This window comes from Terrapene carolina, unplaced genomic scaffold (assembly GCF_002925995.2).
Source record: "Terrapene carolina triunguis isolate 2854851 unplaced genomic scaffold, T_m_triunguis-2.0 Scaffold58, whole genome shotgun sequence".
In the NCBI taxonomy this organism is placed as follows: Eukaryota; Metazoa; Chordata; order Testudines; family Emydidae; genus Terrapene; species Terrapene triunguis.
In genome coordinates this window covers 18217145-18236316 of record NW_020664409.1, presented here as the reverse complement: position 1 = coordinate 18236316, position 19172 = coordinate 18217145, and positions in this window count along the sequence as shown.

Genomic DNA, 19172 nt, shown 5'->3' with positions numbered 1-19172 from the left:
CATTCACTCATCAAACATTTAGCACTTGGAATTGAAGATTGTTGCAAAAGATTCCACATTACTGCAGTAATGATGTACTGCAATGGGGATTGTATCAATTTGCCACAAGTTACTTCCTAATTATCTCCAACACTAATAATCATATCTTGGCAATAGAGGAATGTCAAAAAAGGTTAAACCAGCTTTAACAGTTTCACTGCTTTAAAATATACAACAAATGGAAAGCAAAAGACAGCAAAATAGTGGCTGCTCTTTGAAAGTCATCTTTCTAGGCGAGAGTTACACTTCCAATGGCATATCTAAGTATCTAATGTTCAGGCATCTTCCTCTCCTTAGAACTTGGGGGGAAATATATGCTGCAAAATAATCAGAACGAGTTTTACCTAATTAAACTTAAGCCTCTGCCTCTTTCACTAGAGATTTTCCTTTGAATTGAAAATGTTGGTATCTGCTTTGAATGGGGCCATTCTATGTGGCTTATGATTAGAATGGGCCAGATTCATTCTTGGTATAACTCTTGTTTTTCTCTGAAGCAATCAGGGCCACTGCAACCTAGCCTGGGGAGCAGGAGGCGTTGTTTTTAAGGGGATAGTAATCAAACACTAAGTGAACCCCACCAATTTTTTCTGGCCTACTTTTTATTATCTGAGTTTGGCCATCAGGTAGTTAATTTAAAGATGCATTTACATTTCACGTCATTCCCCTCGCTGTTTCTCAACCACAGTTTGGCATATATTAGACACCTTGGGCCAAATACATCAGAAGAGAAAAAATTGTTGCAGAGGTCAGTAATAATATTTTTCTGTAGAATTGCTACTCGGTGTGAAATCCATAAGTACTGATGTTCCCATGCAACAGGGTGATGAATCACACAGCCTTAATTCTTAGCTGGCCTAGACATGATTGCTTCCAAGAGACTCATAAAAAATGATTATAAACAAGTAAAAGGTCCCTAAAGCTAATAATGCTGATCTTATCAGTGTATGTGGAGTTGAAATATATTATGCCACAAGTTGTGATGTTATGTGTGAGGTTATGCAATGTTGCTATTTTGTTTTATATTGTATAAAGCAATGGGAAATTAATTCTAAGTCTCTTGATAAGATCCCTTTATTCATATTTTCCCACTTGTGACATGTTATCAAATATTAACACTCCACTTGAGCAAGTAACACAATTTGCACATTCTAATTATATTTGTTTACCATGATAATCTATACTTCTCTGTACTATATGAAGCAGCAAATGGACAGTGAAATTGATTAAGCAGCAAAATGAAGCTGAGGCATTTAATCAATCTCGGAAGCTATTTGTTTAGAGAATAATATAAGAAAAAAAGATACCAGTTCTATTATAGCTATTCCTATATCCATCTGTTTTACAGAGAGGTGGCTACCAATTTATACATGCAAATTCAGACTCTTTGCAAAACAAAAAAACCCACCAACACTGTGACTGTCTGTATCCCTATGTTCACACCTTTTTCAAGACTATGTTAAATTTTGTACGAAGTATGCCTTGTGAGATACCATTTCAAAGTTCATAATTTGCTGATCATTATTGTCCTGGTAAAATATGTATGGCAAAATTATATACAGGGTTTATAGTTTGGTTCTGTGACTCTCAAAACCAGGGCCGGCTCTACCATTTTTGCTGCCCCAAGCAAAAAAAACCCGCTCAGACTGCCCCCGCCCGACCCCCCGCCGAAAAAAAAAAAAAAAAAAAGCTGCCCGGACTCTGCCGCCCCAAGAATGGACAGAATGCTGCCCCTTAGCATGTGCCGCCCCAGGCACGTGCTTGCTCTGCTAATGCCTGGAACCGGCTCTGCTCAGAACCCCCCCCCCAACACACACACACTATAAAAAATTTTTCAGCACCTTTGTCAGCTAGAGATGATTTTCAAAGAAAAAGAGAACGATAAAAAAGAGAATAGATGCCCCAAAATATCTCTCCCTTTATCTCTACTCATGGCATCAACAACACCTGAAGAACAAAGAAATCAACGCTGAACCGGGGGAGGGGTACTGGCTGAAAGGATTTCAGCCAGTAAGACTGCTAAAGCATGTGGTGAATCTTTGCTGTGAATTCATTTAGCTTGTTAAGTTAGGTATTAGATGCATTTTGTCTTTTATTTACTTGTAATCAATTATATCTTTTATGCCTCATTACTTGTAGTCACTTAAAATCTATCTTTCGGTAGTTAATAAACTTGTTTTATTGTTTTATGTAAACCAGTGTGTGTTTGGATTGAAGTGTTTGGAAACTTCATTTGGGATAACTGGATTTTTGCATATAATTTTTTATTAATAAAATGACAGAATTTATATGAGCTTGTATTGTCCAGGAGAGGGTACATTTTGGGGGGAAAATCTGGGATGGGGAATGTACTGGTGTTGCCCTGCAATGTAATACAAGAGTAGCTGGCCATAGCACTCGTACAATATAGCTGGGAATAGCTTACATGCTGGAGGCTGTGTGTGAGCAGACCAAGAGTGGTTGCTTTCACAGCGAAGAAGGGTAAAAGGCACCCCAAGCTGGAGAAGTGAAAGGACATAGCTGTACAACAGTCCAGATTGTACCCTGGGTAATGTCACAAACATCCTCTTTTTTCCTATCCCAAGGCACATGATGGATCAGACTGTTGTGAGGTCATCTTAGTATTAGGGGTATTGTTTTGCCACTCTCTCCATAAGGAAGTTCATTGGAATCCCTCTTTTGACCACAGAATTAATTCCTCTTTCCCATTTGGTTTCATTTGAACATGAACATTTACCTTCCAACTGTTCCATCTATCCTTCTGTGTAGATGTAGGATTTCTGACACGGACGCTGATGGGTAGCGAGGTCACAGTGCCTAATTTATTATGAATTTATAGATTTTATTTTACATACAGCATCTGGATGCCTTTTTGGTGATGGGTTCTTAAAGATTTACATTAAATAAAATTGTAAAAATCACTGCCAAAAAGGTATATCTAGCTTCAGAGAAGCTGCAAACTATGATGGGAAATTCACAGCTGGATTGGGGAACTACTTGGTGTTTCAGAGGGTGGAAAGAAAGAAGCCAGCTATTGAAAGCTTGTAGGAACGAGAGGAGGTGTTGGATAATTGAAAGGAAAGATTGTGGGTGGGTGCATGGCCTTATCTGAACATGAGAAAAAGGTTTGAGTTCATTTCAAATTTGAGGATGCAGGGTGGAACAACCAGGGCAATTCATATTTCCCACCACCCCTTTCAAACAGTTTGCTCACTGCTAGAAGCAATCTTTTATGCCAGTCTCCTACCATTTGTTTTTTTTTTTTTCCCAGGCCTTGCTGGCATTCTTTCCTGAATCTTCACCAGCTGTATTTTTCTGACTTACAGGAGATCTGTGTTTATAAATATACACTGGAGTAAAATATACATCATTATAACAGCAAAGATATCATTCTTGTATGCATGCCTTTGGCTAGAAAATAATAGGCCTACATTTTCAGAAAATTGTATGCACATTTGCACACCAATTGCATCAGCAACAGCAGCATATAAATTGGGCATATAAATGATCAGATAGTTGAATAAGTGGTCATTTGCATGAGTAATTTTGATAACTGAATATACAAGCCACGCATTCAGGTGTGTTCACTTTTTTCTGAAAATTTGGCCTGAATGCTTTGTGATAGTTAGTTGCATCGCAGTACTACAATGTGATCTATGTGGGTAACTGCTGTATCCCTGCAGAACTTCACAGAAGTCAGAGGGATTCTACATGGGCACAGCATTTCACTGGTAAAGATCATAATGCAGGATCAGGGCCTGGGAGACAATGTACCAAATTCATTCTTAGCCACCCAAAAATTTGTTACCTTTCCCCTCTGAAGTTCTGGTATTTCTCTCATCTTCTTCAGGAATTTTCAGGAAGGTAGTACCGGCACACCACTGATTACTACTATAGATGGAGCCTATAATTAATGTTGACCAACATTTCCCATTATAAGACTCTGTTTTCAGTTGTTATAACTTTACCAAACTGTTTAGGCTAAAATTTTCCATGCTGTGGGTCTGCCTTAGGGTGAATTTTATTGAGAAATTTCAACTAAAATAGTCTATCTGTTTCCAAGAGCAAGGTTAGGGGGAAAATATATTGCTTGCCCATGTTAAATTGTTTAAACTACCTTTTCACTGAGAAGGTCTAGTCCTTCCCTGCTTTGGAGCAGCAACTTGAAATTTGGCAGGGGTAAAGAAGTGTTAGAAATGTGTCTTTTGGTAGCCCCTAAATTTGTCCAAGTTATAAGCCTTGGAAAAATCTCAGTTTGCATATTCACAAAAACTTGTTAGAGTTTGGAGGCTATATTCTCTGAAGATTCTGTCTGTACTGAACATGTTCCATCCCCTCAAGGCTTCTATGTGCTGACTGGACTGCACATGTGGCATCCCTACAGAGTGACTGAGCATGCTCCATCCTGAGGTTGGAGGGACTAAGTCAGAGGTTCTCAAATTGTGGTCCGCGGACCACCAGTGGTCCACGAGCTCCATTCAGGTGGTCTCAAGATAGTTCCCTCTAAGGTGCGTGCCTGGCTGGCTCCACAGAAGACAATGAAGGGTCACCCACCTAATTAATTCTCTTGGTATTGACATCTCCTCATCAATTATTGGGAGTGGACCACATCCACCCTGACTGAATTGGCCTTCAACATTGGTTCTCCACTTGTAAGGTAACTCCCTTCTCTTCATTTGCCAGTATATATATATATATATATGTGCCTGTATCTGTAATTTTCACTCCATGCATCTGAAGAAGAGAGCTGTTTACCCACGAAAGCTTATGCCCAAATAAATCTGTTAGTCTTTAAGGTGCCACCAGACTCCTCATTGTTTTTGTGCATACAGACTAACACAGCTACCCCTCTGACACCTAATTAATGGAGCCTCGCAGACATGGCTCTACTAATTGGGGGCCTAGACCTTGGAGAAGACGCACATGTAAGGTGAGGTGGTGGCCTTAGGGGGAATAGGAGGTAGGTGGGAGGGGGCAGTGGGGTGAGAAGAGGGGGTGGAGGGAATTTTGGACATGCAGGGCTGCGGCAGCCAGAGAAAAAGGTGACTTTCCCCAGCTCCAGGGCTGTGACTGCCGGGGAGAGACAGCCCTCCTTCCCAGCCTCAGCTCTGTGTCTGCTGTGGTGGGGGAGAGACCACCCTCCTTCCTAGCCCCAACTCGGGGGCTGCTGTGGCGGGGGAGAGAGGTCACATCCATTGCATTAGAAAGGTAAGACTACTGATATTAAAATTAGTTGTGTGCTTTTATTTGTAGAACAAAAAATGTTAATTATTATAACATTTTTATATAGCGCTTTTATCCAAAGCATTTTACAATAGTTAGCTAACGGTACAAACTACATTTGGAAAGATTATTAAGTGGTCTGCCGAGACCCTCAGCAATTTTCAGGTGGTCCATGGGAAAAAAAAAGTTTGAGAACCACTGGACTAAGTAGTATTTTCTCTGCAATTATTCCTCCTGGCTTCCAGGGGTCACTGTGGCACCAGAACTGACTGCAGAGAGATGGGAGAGGTGTGGCAGGAGCTAGAAAGTTGGGAGGAGCAAGCAGAGGGGAACAGAAGACAAGGGATAAGGGGGGCTGGGTAGAGAAAAGAGATCATGCAGACTAGGGGTACAGGTCCAGAAGCGTGTATAACCACTAGATTATACTCCCCTGAGCATGCACAGGCATTCCCCAATTTTGAGTGTTTAACTTTGCCTCCTTTTCTTTTAATGTACTGTTTTTAAAGAAATGATTTATACAGCATCATAGGAGTACATAAGGTTTTATAGACAGAGAAAACCACATACCTGCAATAAATAGCTTGCAATTTATCTAAGCATTTACTTTCTTGAATTCCATCTACATTAAGTAACTAAATAATTGTTAAATGGATGTCATGAGTTTAGGTCCCCCACAGACATTGCTGAAAATGATCCAATTGCTAATGAAGATGGGACAAATCCCTTTTCATTACCATGACAGAAAGCATGATTATCAGATTTCAATCAATGTTTCGGTAACTATATTGAAAACACCTTTCTCTTGCCTATAATAGCAATCAAATCATTTTCAGCACTGGTTCAAGAAGACCTGTTTCCAACAATTGTGGTCAGTAATGTCAGTGGCCTATTGTAGAAAAGGCTTCAGTGTCCCAAGGGATTTTAATTGCACTGTTTCAGAAGCATCCTTCCCTCTTGTCTCATCAAAGTGTTTAGACCTCTCATGTATAATGCTGAACTACTACTGTGGAACAATGTCAAACATTTCTTCTTGTATTTCAGCAACATAAAGTGGCAAAAATGAGTTGTCATTACCCTACAGTGATAGACAGACCCTTAGATTTTTCATGTTTCCAAGAGGCAGAGGTTGAGGTTTCAGGCTACAGCTGAAAATATGCATGATGCATTTCTTAGCTAATTATTTGTCAGTATATTAATAAATCACACTGATCCCTGCAAGGCTATCTAAATTTAGCAGGATCATGAAATGTACTACATAATTAATAACATTAGATTGGATTGCTTAAAGGAAAGTGATTTCCTGCTCTTATTCGAAGTAGAGAGCATTTATCATTGTTGACCAGGAATGGAATTGCTAACATGGCTGTTGTTTAGGCATTGGTATACGTGTCTTTGCCATGTATATTGGCATGTGATTCTTTGACTTGGGTGTAGGAAATAAAGAACATCTAATATATCTGAGGCTAGATTTTCAATGTCATTCACATGCAGTTGTGTGCATACATTTATATATACCTAAGACACACATACAAAAAACCAATGTCACTTCAGGATGGGATGCAGAGATAAAATTCCCAGACACCATTAATGACTGATTCTTGGAGCAGCTTGTCCGGGAACCCACAAAGGGAGAGGCAATTTTTGATTTAGTCAAGAGGGCAGCACATCCCTTGCACAATTCTATTAGGCACCATGGAGAGAATTTCCTTGCCAGTCCCATAAAGTCCAGCTTACAGAGCAGATTATAAAGATCCCACAAAAAGAGGGGTTTATTAGAGCTTGTCGAAAATTTTCAATTCTTGAAATGTATGTAGAATAAACATTTTTAATTGTGAAAACTTTCTAATTTTTTGACCAGCCTGAAGTCCTAACATAAATGAGCTCTAGGCCCCGGCTTGAATGGTGATTGGAGGACTTGGCCTGCACTGCAGCCTTGAATCCTACACCAAGGATTGGGGTTGGATTTCACTTGTCAAGACTTCATATCATACTTAGATTCATAGATCCATATATTTTAAGGCCAGAAGGGAACATTAGATCATATTGTCTGACCTCCTGTATAGCACAGGCCAACTTCATCCAATTACCCCTGTAGTAAGCTCAATAACTTATGTCTGACTTCAGTATACCAGAAGGACCATAGTGTGGTGTGTAATGATAAAGAAAAATAATATGTTCTTTATCAGGCTCTAAAATCCACAAATAGTGATGCCATAAATAGAGTTATAGGAACGAGAATGGCTAAACCATTTAGGGAAACATAGGAGATCTTTCAACCACAACCACCCATTAAATTTGTGGTTGCAGAATCTGTTTCATTTAGAATGTGGGGGATGGTTTTGCTTTATTTCTTCTGGGTTGGGGAATTTTGTGTGTTTCAACTTCCTTATTAGATTTTGGGCTTGGTTGATTCACAGCTAAACAAAATGCCTGTTTGAAAAGCAAACACAATATGATACCAGGAATTTGGTGAGGTGGAGAATCTTTTGTGCAAACTTTTTTAACAAAACTGTAATCAATCAGCTAATTAGATCTAAAGCCAGAATAAAGTTTTGTGGGGGGGGGGGGGGGGGGATTTACACTCCTCACATAAAGTAGGCATCATGTGGGGAACAGTAGGAATACCCCCAAACCAGAGCAGAAAGCACATGTGCAGCTGATCTGCAGTAGCTTTGGGCTGCTGAACACCCCTAAGTAGGATTTGTGGTGAGTGGATCCATGCTATTCATGGAAGCATTGGCCACACCCTACAGGCCCCACACATGGCATCCCCATGGCCTGTCTCTTATGTATGGTACCTTGGCTTTAGTTTCATTATAGCATTCTCTCTGACTGGAGCAGGAATGACAGGATTTTACCCTAGATTTGGTTAATAGAACTTTAATTGACACTGCAAAAAAATGGCAGGATTATTTAATACATGTGGGGCTTGATTTTCTGAGCACTCACAACTCTTGTTGATTTCAGTGGAAACAAAGGGTGCCCAGCACCTCTGAAAATCAGGCTTATCTTGTAATACTCACCAATGCCCTTCTCATTGTCATCTTGTTCAATCTGTGTCAGACGATATTATCTCCTTTACATTTACCTATTGTCTGTGTGCTTGTTCCACACGCCATTCATTCTGCAGGCATTTTAATGCTGTATTTTAGCAACAGCAACTCTGCTTTGAAAGACAACTGGACTCCTATGAGTAGAGGCAGCTGCAATGTGTAATCTTATATCAAATGGCTTCATCATATTTTTATAATCTGGAAAAGTTCCTTGTATCAAGAAATTGGCTAAAAATTATTACAATCTATAATCCCAGTGACAAATATGTGACTGTTTTATTGTTTATAGGTTTTTCTATGGTGCTCATCAATATAATATCTAAGTGCCTCAAATACATTAGTGAATTTTGCTTTAACACCCTCTGTGACTGAGAGGAATATCTTCATTTTATAGATGAAGAACAGAGACAGACACATTAAATGAGTTGCTGAATGTCAGCCAGAAACCCTCCGGCTGAGCAAGGCATGGAACGCAGAAAGCCCCATGCCCTTGCTGCCAGTTGTAACTTAAGTACTTGAAAACCTTGTTAAAATTCTGCTAGTTAAATGTATCAATCATCATGACATTTTTGCATCATTGTAATGATTCTGGAACAAGCCATTCCACAATAACTACAATGCTTAAATCAATAAGTGCTGTTGCACCAGGGTGCACCTACAAGCAGGAAACTTGAATGGAGGGGAAACTAGAGGTATTGGGGGATGGTGGCAAAGGAAGGAGCAAGCCAGACACTTCAGCCAGTAGGGGCCAAAAGCAACCCAAACAGGGAATGCTGCATTGGAAGGGAGGGGGTAAAATGGGGATCAGCTAGGGCTACTCCTCCCCTCACCACTGTTTAGAGGAGACACCCGTACACTCTGAGGGCACTAGGACCCAGGTGGTGTCTCCCATCTCCCTCCTCATGTGGGCTTGGGACAAAAAAAGCAGAGAGGAGCCGGCTGGACACTCCAGTCTGTTGAGGCAGAAGCAGCGAAAACAGGGACCTCTGGACATTCAGAGAACTCTCTACAGTTTTAACTGGACTTTCTTGGTCTTGTGCTGATTGGCTCCAAACTTCCTGCTCCCCCGTCTCCTCCTCCCTAACAGTCTCTTCACCTAAACTTCACTCCACGCTTGCCCCTCTTCTTCCTTGCTCTGTCCTCCCTCACCCCTTGTGCTTTTTTCCCATGTAGCTGAGGATCTCCTCCTAACCCCTCCCCTCAATAAATAAATAAATAAATAGTGGAACGTGCCATTGGCTGCCATTGCATTGTCTGTTGGTGTATTCTACCCCTTCCCCTACACTGTGTCTGTCTGGTCTATTTAGACTGTAAGCTCCTTGGGGCAGAAACTGCCTGCTACTGTGTGCACAGTGCCTAGTCCAAGGGGTCCACACTTTCGGCTGGTACTTTGGCACTACTGTAACAAACATATTAAAACAAAAACAAAGATGTCACAGACCAAAGAGAATTGGTTAAAGTAGATTGAAATAGGATGGGGAGTTCTTACCACACCAGCCAAGGAGGAAGCCCATGGGTGAGCGTTGCTCATCCCAGCAAGAGACAGTGAGAGCTCCCCTCTGCTCTTACCAAACACAAGGGAGAGCTGTGCAATTTTACACACCCCACTCCCTTTCAGCTTCAACCCTGGCTGGAGAAGCTACCAGCCCATGTAGTTTTCTGCAAATAAACAAATACATCAGGGCTACAAAGTCTCTTTATCAATATAATCACTAACCTACTCCACAAAATATATATTTAAGAGATGGTTTAAAATAATTTATTAGAAGGCTTAACTACCTGATTTCCCCCATGTTTTTCTTTGGTGTCTGACTTGCTCATGTAGTACTGGCAGCTGTAATCACTCAAAAAAAAAAGAAAAGAAAAACACTCTAATCCAGTGGTTCCCAAACTTGTTCTGCTGCTTGTGTAGGGAAAGCCCCTGGCGGGGCAGGCTGGTTTGTTTACCTGCTGCGTCCGCAGGTTCGGCCGATCACAGCTCCCAGTGGCCATGGTTCGCTGCTCCAGGCCAATGGGAGCTGCTGGAAGTGGCGAAACAAGTTTGGGAACCACTGCTCTAATCACTCAGGCCCCTCAAAATCACAAGATATGGCTTAAAAATCACGAGTTTAAATATAAATAAATAAATGTTGGGTTCTTATTTCCCTTCTGGGTTTTGAGCCTTTAAAGTTTATATTTTCAAACTTTTATCTGCAAGCATGATGGCTAGAAACTTACTTTGTGTTTTAAATAAAAGCGGAGATTCTCACATAATCACATGACTCCAGGAACTAGAGCTTTAAGAAAGACATCACCTCCTACAAGACAGGGCCAACAAAGAAAATAACAGAACACCACTAGCTGTCACCTTCAGCCCCCAACTAAAACCTCTCCAGCGCATCATTAGAGATCTACAACCTATCCTGAAAGATGATCCTTTACTCTCACAGATCTTGGGAGACAGACCTGTCCTTGCTTACAGACAACCCCCCAACCTAAAGCAAATACTCACCAGCAACCACACATCACTGAACAAAAACACTGACCCAGGAACCTATCCTTGTAACAAAGCCCGATGCCAACTCTGTCCACATATCTATTCAAGTGACACCATCATAGGGCCTAATCACATCAGCCATACCATCAGGGGCTCGTTCACCTGCACATCTACCAATGTGATATATGCCATCATGTGCCAGCAATGCCCCTCTGCCATGTACATTGGCCAAACCGGACAGTCTCTACGCAAAAGAATTAATGGACACAAATCTGACATCAGGAATCATAATACTCAAAAACCAGTGGGAGAACACTTTAACCTGTCTGGCCATTCTATGACAGACCTGCGGGTGGCTATCTTAAAACAGAAAAACTTCAAAAACAGACTCCAACGACAGACTGCTGAGCTGGAATTGATATGCAAACTAGACACAATCAACTCAGGGCTAAACAGGGATTGGGAATGGCTGAGCCATTACAAACATTGAATCTATCTCCCCTTGTAAGTATTCTCACACTTGCTTCTTATCAAAGTGTCTGTACTTGGCTACCTTGATTATCACTTCAAAAGTTTTTTTTCTCTTACTTAATTGGCCTCTCAGAGTTGGTAAGACAACTCCCACCTGTTCATGCTCTCTGTATGTGTGTATATATATCTCCTCGATATGTTTCACTCAATATGCATCCGAAGAAGTGGGTTGTAGCCCACGAAAGCTTATGCTCTAATAAATTTGTTAGTCTCTAAGGTGCCACAAGTACTCCTGTTCTTTTTATTGTATGACAAAATCACAAGTGAGACAGTTGGCAACACTGTCATGTTAGTGCTCCAGGGAGAAGATTGTCCCTTGGAATACCCCTGTTTTTGAAACAGACCCCCCGACTCACGTGCTACTCTCCCCCTCACACACCAGCTGTAGTTTTTGGCAAGTGGCCCATTTCCCAAAATATCACCTGAGTCCCAGCCTCCTAAGACATCACTGCATACACATGTCCTCAGCAGCTATTCTTGGACTAAGAACTTACTAGCACAGATGTACACCAGCATGAATCAATGAAGTAAAAGTGCAAAGTGGTATTAAAATGTCTCAGCACACCCAATATGTGTTTATCTTGACTATCGTATGCATGGGCTATCATGGGCTATTGTTTACAGACAGACATCAGGGGAATGGTAAGTAGCATGCAAACTGAGTGCTAAGTCTGAGTGTTTTTGATGGCACCAGAATTCTGTATCACACATCCTTTGTTGTGTTCATTATATTTCACTAATATTGTAGGAGCAACAATAGTAATATATAAAGGAGCAATTATTATGGCAAATCAAGATTTTTGTTTCTAATATGGGAAACAGTTTTTGCAATGCAAGAGGATTTGGGTAAGGACACAGTGAAATTTTAAGTGCAAAAGTGGATTTACAACTTTCCCCCTATTGGTAGCAGGGATCCACAAAGAACTTCACCTTCTCTATGCAACCTTCTGCTCTTTTATCAGGATTCCCTCCTTTTGATGTACTTTTCCTCTTCCCCCCTTCCTCAGAGTACCGTCAAAGCCAAGTCATGGGCAGCCATACCTTGTGGTCAGAGCCAGAGTCCACAGTCAGGAGTTGAGAGTCAGCTGGGCCAGGATACCAGGAGGTCAGAAGGAGACAAACTGGAGATTAGAACCACAAATTAGAGGTCAGGAACCAAGCCAGGGTAGGGGGGAAGGCACAAGGTACACAGTCTAGAGCAAGGTGGATCTCAGTTTTTCAGACAGCTTCCTGTTCCTCTTCCTGGCTTAAGTAGGGCCAATGTGTCAATCAGCTGCTCTGGACTTCTCCAATAGGACGTCAGGAGCAAAGCCTCAAACTGGGGCTGTGGTTCATGGGACCTGGGTCAGCAGTTACAAGCAGGCTGCCAAGTAGAAGGTTGAAATGTGGCTGCTCCTATGGACCTGATTTTGAGGCGCTTGGGTCATGACAAGTACTCTAAGATCATCCACTTTATATTTCCCTCTCCAACTTTATTTATCTTTATTCTCTGTCCCAGTGTCACTTAGACTTCATGCTCCCTGGTGTTCCTTACCCTTCTATTTAAACCACTACAAACCCTGGTCTTCTCTCTCTCACAAGGATATGGAGTTTATTTTATCCCCACCCTATTACCCAGCATTCCTTGTACAACCTATAATTCCCACAATCTCACTGGCACCGACAAGCCTCTCTGTTTAAAAAGGAGTGTGCTGAGCCAGTAGCTTGCATTAAAGGACCCAGAACACCCTATTACACTCATACATTCTACATAAATATCAGTGATGTGTGTGCAACAGTTGCACACCCAGTTGCACACCCAAGTGATTTGTGGGCACCAAACTGCACAAGCACAATAAAGGTTAGGTTGAGATACCATTGAAAAGTTAGCCCTAATATTGCTGGAAATGGGGGAGGGGGAGAGGCGGGGACGACAAACAAACGTTTAATGTATCCCATAAATGAAGGGTTTGCAACTATCAAGGATATATAAGGTGGCCCTCAGGAGTATTTGAGGATAATAACTTTAGAGAAAAACCAGACTCCATTTTGTGCTTGTACAAATTACTTATACATGCAGGTATTGCACACTATCAATTCTATATCTTATTCATATTAAATTCATTTGTGCAAAAGAATTTGTGCTAGAATTTACATGCAATCTATTTATCAAGTAAGAGTACAGCAGCAGGCATCGAACTGGGGCCTCCGTCTTCATGCATGAGCCTTCACTGACTAAGGCCAGGTCTACACTACCGCGGTAGTTCGACGGCTGGCAATCGAACTTCCGGGTTCGATTTATCGCGTCTGGTCTGGACACGATAAGTCGAACCAGGAAGTGCTCGCCGTCGACTGCGGTACTCCACCTCAGAGAGAGGAGTACCGCGGAGTCGACGGGGGAGCCTGCCTGCCGCGTGTGGACCGCGTCTGAACCGCGGTAAATTCGAACTAAGGTATGTCGACTTCAGCTACGTTATTCACGTAGCTGAAGTTGCGTACCTTAGATCGAATTGGGGTGTTAGTGTAGACCAGGCCTAAGACAAAAGACTCAGCTCTCAGCCAAAGCTGTAGTAGGTCATCATAGGTGACCTAGCCACTGCCAGAGGAGAACAGCACACAACATCGAGTGGGCATGGCTTACATACGTAAAAGTAGCATGTTTGAGTGATTATGCACAAAGGGTTGCATGTGCATTAATGTAGGCCATATTTTGAAAATATGGTCCATCCAATTAATGACATTGTAAACTGATTGCTAGTAAGTAAAAAAAAAAAAAAAAAAAAAAGTACCAAATTATCTGCTGGAGTAAGTGTGTGAAACACTATTTACATGAGTGGTGCTGCACTCATTTACACCAGCAAAGAATTTGGTCCTTTTTTCATTTTGTGTGTGTGTGTGTGCTAGTGTCTACCCTTTTCAGAAGTCACATTTTTATGTGTATGTATTTGTTCTATGCACTATAACTATGCAATGAGATAGCAGTTCTTAATACAACTTGTCATTAGCTGCTAGTAAGATTTGGCCATATCCATTACCGGTCTCATTGAGTTTGGACTAAAGACTTTCAGTTTTATATTTCACGTCTATGATTGAGTAATGAATTTAAATTATAGGCATATCTTGAACAAGATCTTTTTCTATGTATTTAGATGGGCTATGATTTCTCAGTTAGAGGTCATATAATGAGACAATCTAACTTGAGCATTACAAAGAAAACCACCTCTTTTTTTAGATGGATTCCTACCACTAACTGAAACAGCAAACATTCAATCTAAAAAATGTGAATTTCGATTGAATTGGTTATCTGCCAATTACAGAATATCTATGGATAGTTCACTTCCATCCATAATTCACTCCTTGAGCAGGATCTCATTTGTACCAAGGGAAGGAGATATCCTGCTTGTATTTAGTGAATACTGGTTTTAAATGAGCTGTAATGCAAAATGTCCTTGTTTCTCATGCACTCTGCGATGACCTTTCTGAAAGGTAGATCCTCCCCTCCAGTCTCCATGGAAAGTGAATTCTGCAGAAGAAAAACTGTACTGCCCTTCATTCTTTATTATGCACCAGTCCTTACTCAGCCAACTCTTCCATTATACAGTTTAACTGCTTACAGTATATTTTTGTTAACAAAATTTATGATCCTGACATAACTTATGCATATGAATACGTGTATTCACTTGAGTAGTGCAATTGACTTCAGCAGAATGACTCACCTAAGTAAAGGTAGAATCATAGAATATCAGGGTTGGAAAGGACCTCAGGAGGTCATCTAGTCCAACCCCCTGCTCAAAGCAGGACCAATTCCTAACTAAATCATCCCAGCCAGGGCTTTGTCAAGCCTGACCTTAAAAACCTCTAAGGAAGGAGATTCTACCACCTCCCTAGGTAACCCATTCCAGTGCTTCACCACCCTCCTAGTGAAAAAGTTTTTCCTAATATCCAACCTAAACCTCCCCCACTGCAACTTGAGACCATTACTCCTTGTTCTGTCATCTGGTACCACTGAGAACAGTCTAGATCCATCCTCTTTGGAACCCCCTTTCAGGTAGTTGAAAGCAGCTATCAAATCCCCTCTCATTCTTCTCTTCTGCAGACTAAACAATCCCAGTTCCCTCAGCCTCTCCTCATAAGTCATGTGCTCCAGCCCGCTAATCATTTTTGTTGCCCTCCACTGGACTCTTTCCAATTTTTCCACATCCTTCTTTAGTGTGGGGCCCAAAACTGGACACAGTACTGCAGATGAGGCCTCACCAAAGTGTAATAGAGGGGAATGATCACGTCCCTTGATCTGCTGGCAATGCCCCTACTTATACAGCTCAAAATGCCGTTAGCCTTCTTGGCAACAAGGGCACACTGTTGACTCATATCCAGCTTCTCGTCCACTGTAACCCCTAGGTCCTTTTCTGCAGAACTGCTTCTTAGCTATTCGGTCCCTAGTCTGTAACAGTGAATGGGATTCTTCCGTTCTAAGTGCTCTGCACTTGTCCTTGTTGAACCTCATCAGGTTTCTTTTGGCCCAATCCTCTAATTTGTCTAGGTCCCTATGTATCCTATCCCTACCCTCCAGTGTATCTACCACTCCTCCCAGTTTAGGTAGTCATGAGTGTAAGTATTTGAAGGACTGGGCCCAAAGACTATTTTAGTACACCCGCCCATTAATATTTTTCAGTACAGATGTTTTGGGAAATGATTTCAATTGAAAAAAGTCAACATTTACTAGTTAACAAGTCAAATATAATATGAATTAAATGCAATAAGGGTGGTTCTTTGCGATATACTGTGTTTATGATATCAAAGCACTTTACAAACATTAATAAATCTAAATTAATTATAATAATTATAGGAAACCCCATTAGTTGGGCAGCTATTATTATCCCCATCCTACAAATAGAGAAGCTGAGTCTTGGAGAGGTCAAGTGACTTGCCATGGTCACAAGTAAGCTGAATCACAGCCAAGAATAGAATCCGGATGTCTTGATTACTACTTCCATGCTTAGTCCTTGATCCAGCAAGCCAGCAAATCCAAACTGACTTCAACAGGGCAACTTGTATTTAAGTGCTTTGCTGGAATTAATGATTATACCACCTTCTTTCCTGGAAATATTAATACTTCCCCTTCAGCCTCAGTGTGTGTGCTAATCCAGTGCTTCTTTTTTCCCCATAGCTCCCCATTTCTCATGGACATACATGTATTCTTATCTCTTTACTTTTATTTACTTTAAAAAAAATGTTGAGTTTAATACACCCTTTCCTCTGAGTTCTTCTATTACACAGTGTCTAGTCTGCACCTAGGGATTTCCTCTGGGCAACCACAGTCCCAATTTGCTTTGCCATAAACACTGGGCAATGGGGAGGGAGGCTGTTTTTAAGAAGTCCATTTTATAAGCACATTCCTTTTTTATTTAAACACATATGTGAAATTATGTAAAAAGAAATGTTAAACAGTCCTTGGGCTTTTAGCAAGTACCAATGTGGCCTTTGGGATCTTTGGACACCGTTTTCAAACTGGGTTGCCTAAAATCAGTGTATTGACTTCAGTAAAGCTACAGCTATTGAAGTCCATAGTGTGAAGTCCTGAACTTGCTGGTAGTAGGTACATTAGAGTAGGAGCAGAGTGGAGAGGCACCAGGCATGCAGTGAATAAAAGATGAAGGCATCTACACTGTATGATGGGTCACATAATGTTGCTCTTTGAAATGCAGCAGGGTGTATGCCAATGGTTTTGGGGTAGCTGACTGGGGAGCTGGTTGACAGATATGCTTCTTTTGAACTATGATGCATCATGGGAATGGGTCAGTCTCTCTCACAGTCCCTTTAATTCTCTATAATGCAAGTCTGCCCTGGTACTGGAAGAGGGGGAAATTCCCTATGCTACATTTCAACCACACAATAGAGGGAAATTTCTTTCCCTTATATCAGTATTATAATTATTTAGATGGTGGTAGCACCCAAAATGTGTTAAATTCTTTCAAAACACAAATAAAGACACAGGACCTGATTCTCATTTACCCTTAGTCCATTTTACATCTCTTTGGTAGTGCAAAGGAGCCTTAAAATGGGTGGTGTTAGTTACAGTAATGTAAGTTACTGTATATTAAAAAACTGGAAATGGTTCACAAAAGAGCTACAGGAATGATCCAAGGTCTGAAATAACAAGCCTTATAGTGAAAGACTTAAGAACCCCAATCTGTTTAGGTTATCCAAGGTTAAGAGTTTACAAATAACAGTTTGGGGAAGAGATTTCTGAAAGTAGCCATCTCTTTAAGAGAAAAGAGCTTTAAAAAAATCCAATGGTTGAAAGCTATAACTAGACCAATTCAGACTAGAAATCAAGCACAGATTTTTACGTTCCTCCCCCCTGCACTGGGGAGGAGGGTTACTTAGGGATGCGGTGGATGCTCCATCACTTGAAGTGAAATCAAGACTGAATCTCTTTCTAAAAATGTACTGTATTTCAAACAGAAATTTTGATGCAAATGTTTCTTAGTGGAATTTTCTAGCTTGCATTATGCTGATCAGATTAGATGACTTTAAGAACTGTGAATTATACTGGCAGAGAGGTGTAAAACAGTCTGAGTGTAAATGAGAATCAGAATCTATCCTAAAATACATACAATCTGAAAAGGATCTGTATCATAATAAGGAAAGATGAAAAGAAATATGGAATCATTTAGGTAGAGTCCTCAAGTTATCAATAGAATGTTTAAATTCTCATTGAGTCAGAGGATATTAGTATTGTCCCATGAGTTTTTCAGAACCTTAGCACCTGCTATTATAGCTTTTCTGTACTTCTATTTATTTCTGTTTCTGATTGGTGAAGCTATGTCAAATTCGTCTCTAGTCACAGGAGTAATATTTGTAAATTTTCAAAGCAAAAGGCAATAATAATTGTCAGTCCTACCAATAAAATAATTCTATGCAGGAAAACAAAGGATTTCATCTTAATGTGGTGATAACTCCAAGATAACTCCCATTCTTCTGGGAAGCCATGCCAACACCACCCCAAAAGAAGACTCCATGTCTGGCCAGAGGAGAAGGGTGAAACAAGCCCAGGCCACTCACCCAGGTAAGCAGGTGTACCCCAGCAGCCAAAAGAAGTGCTAGTATCTACTTTCTTGTTGAGGTGATTGAAAGTGGCATAAGCAGTTAGCAAGTACTGGGCGGAGGTGACTGCTGCTGCCTTTGCTGCTTCCTTGCGGGGAAGGGTCTTCTGCTTTTGCTCCTCAGGAGAGAAAACAGAACCATGCTGTAGCTGCTTCTTTCCTCTCCCACCATCAAGCTAAGGGCATATTTTGCTATGGTGTTGCAGCAGGTATATGGGGAGGGAGCCATGGAGATCCCGTGTTATTATTTGTGTAGGGTCCTGGCTTGCCTTAATATGTCTCTGCCTAAAAATAGAAAAAAGATATGAATGATTAACTGTAAATCTCAGAATAAATGGTAATTAAATGGCTCAGGAGACTGGCAATGGTATATAGTGTCTTTTACCTGTAGGTTACCAGCTTGAATCCAGACCAGGCTGATATATTTTCAAAGGATTTATCAACAGGTGGTTTTTCGGCGGCTTGTGTCAAAAGAGTTGGTCATCTCAGTCCTCTCTCTCATAAACAAAAATTTGCATGACAAAACAAATACCCCCTTTGGTGCTGATTGGCATGCTTGTCAGAGAACCCAAGCCAGGATAGTAAACTACCCTCTCAACCCTAAAATGTATTTAACTAGTTGAGGTTTGAGTCACAGTGACAGATGGTGTCTGGAACCTCAGACCCTCACTTCTTATGCTATAGCTGTTCCATGGATAAAGAAAGGACATTACTAGAACAGTCAGTACAGCAGCTTGTGCAAACACTACATTCACTTCATTTTTTGTA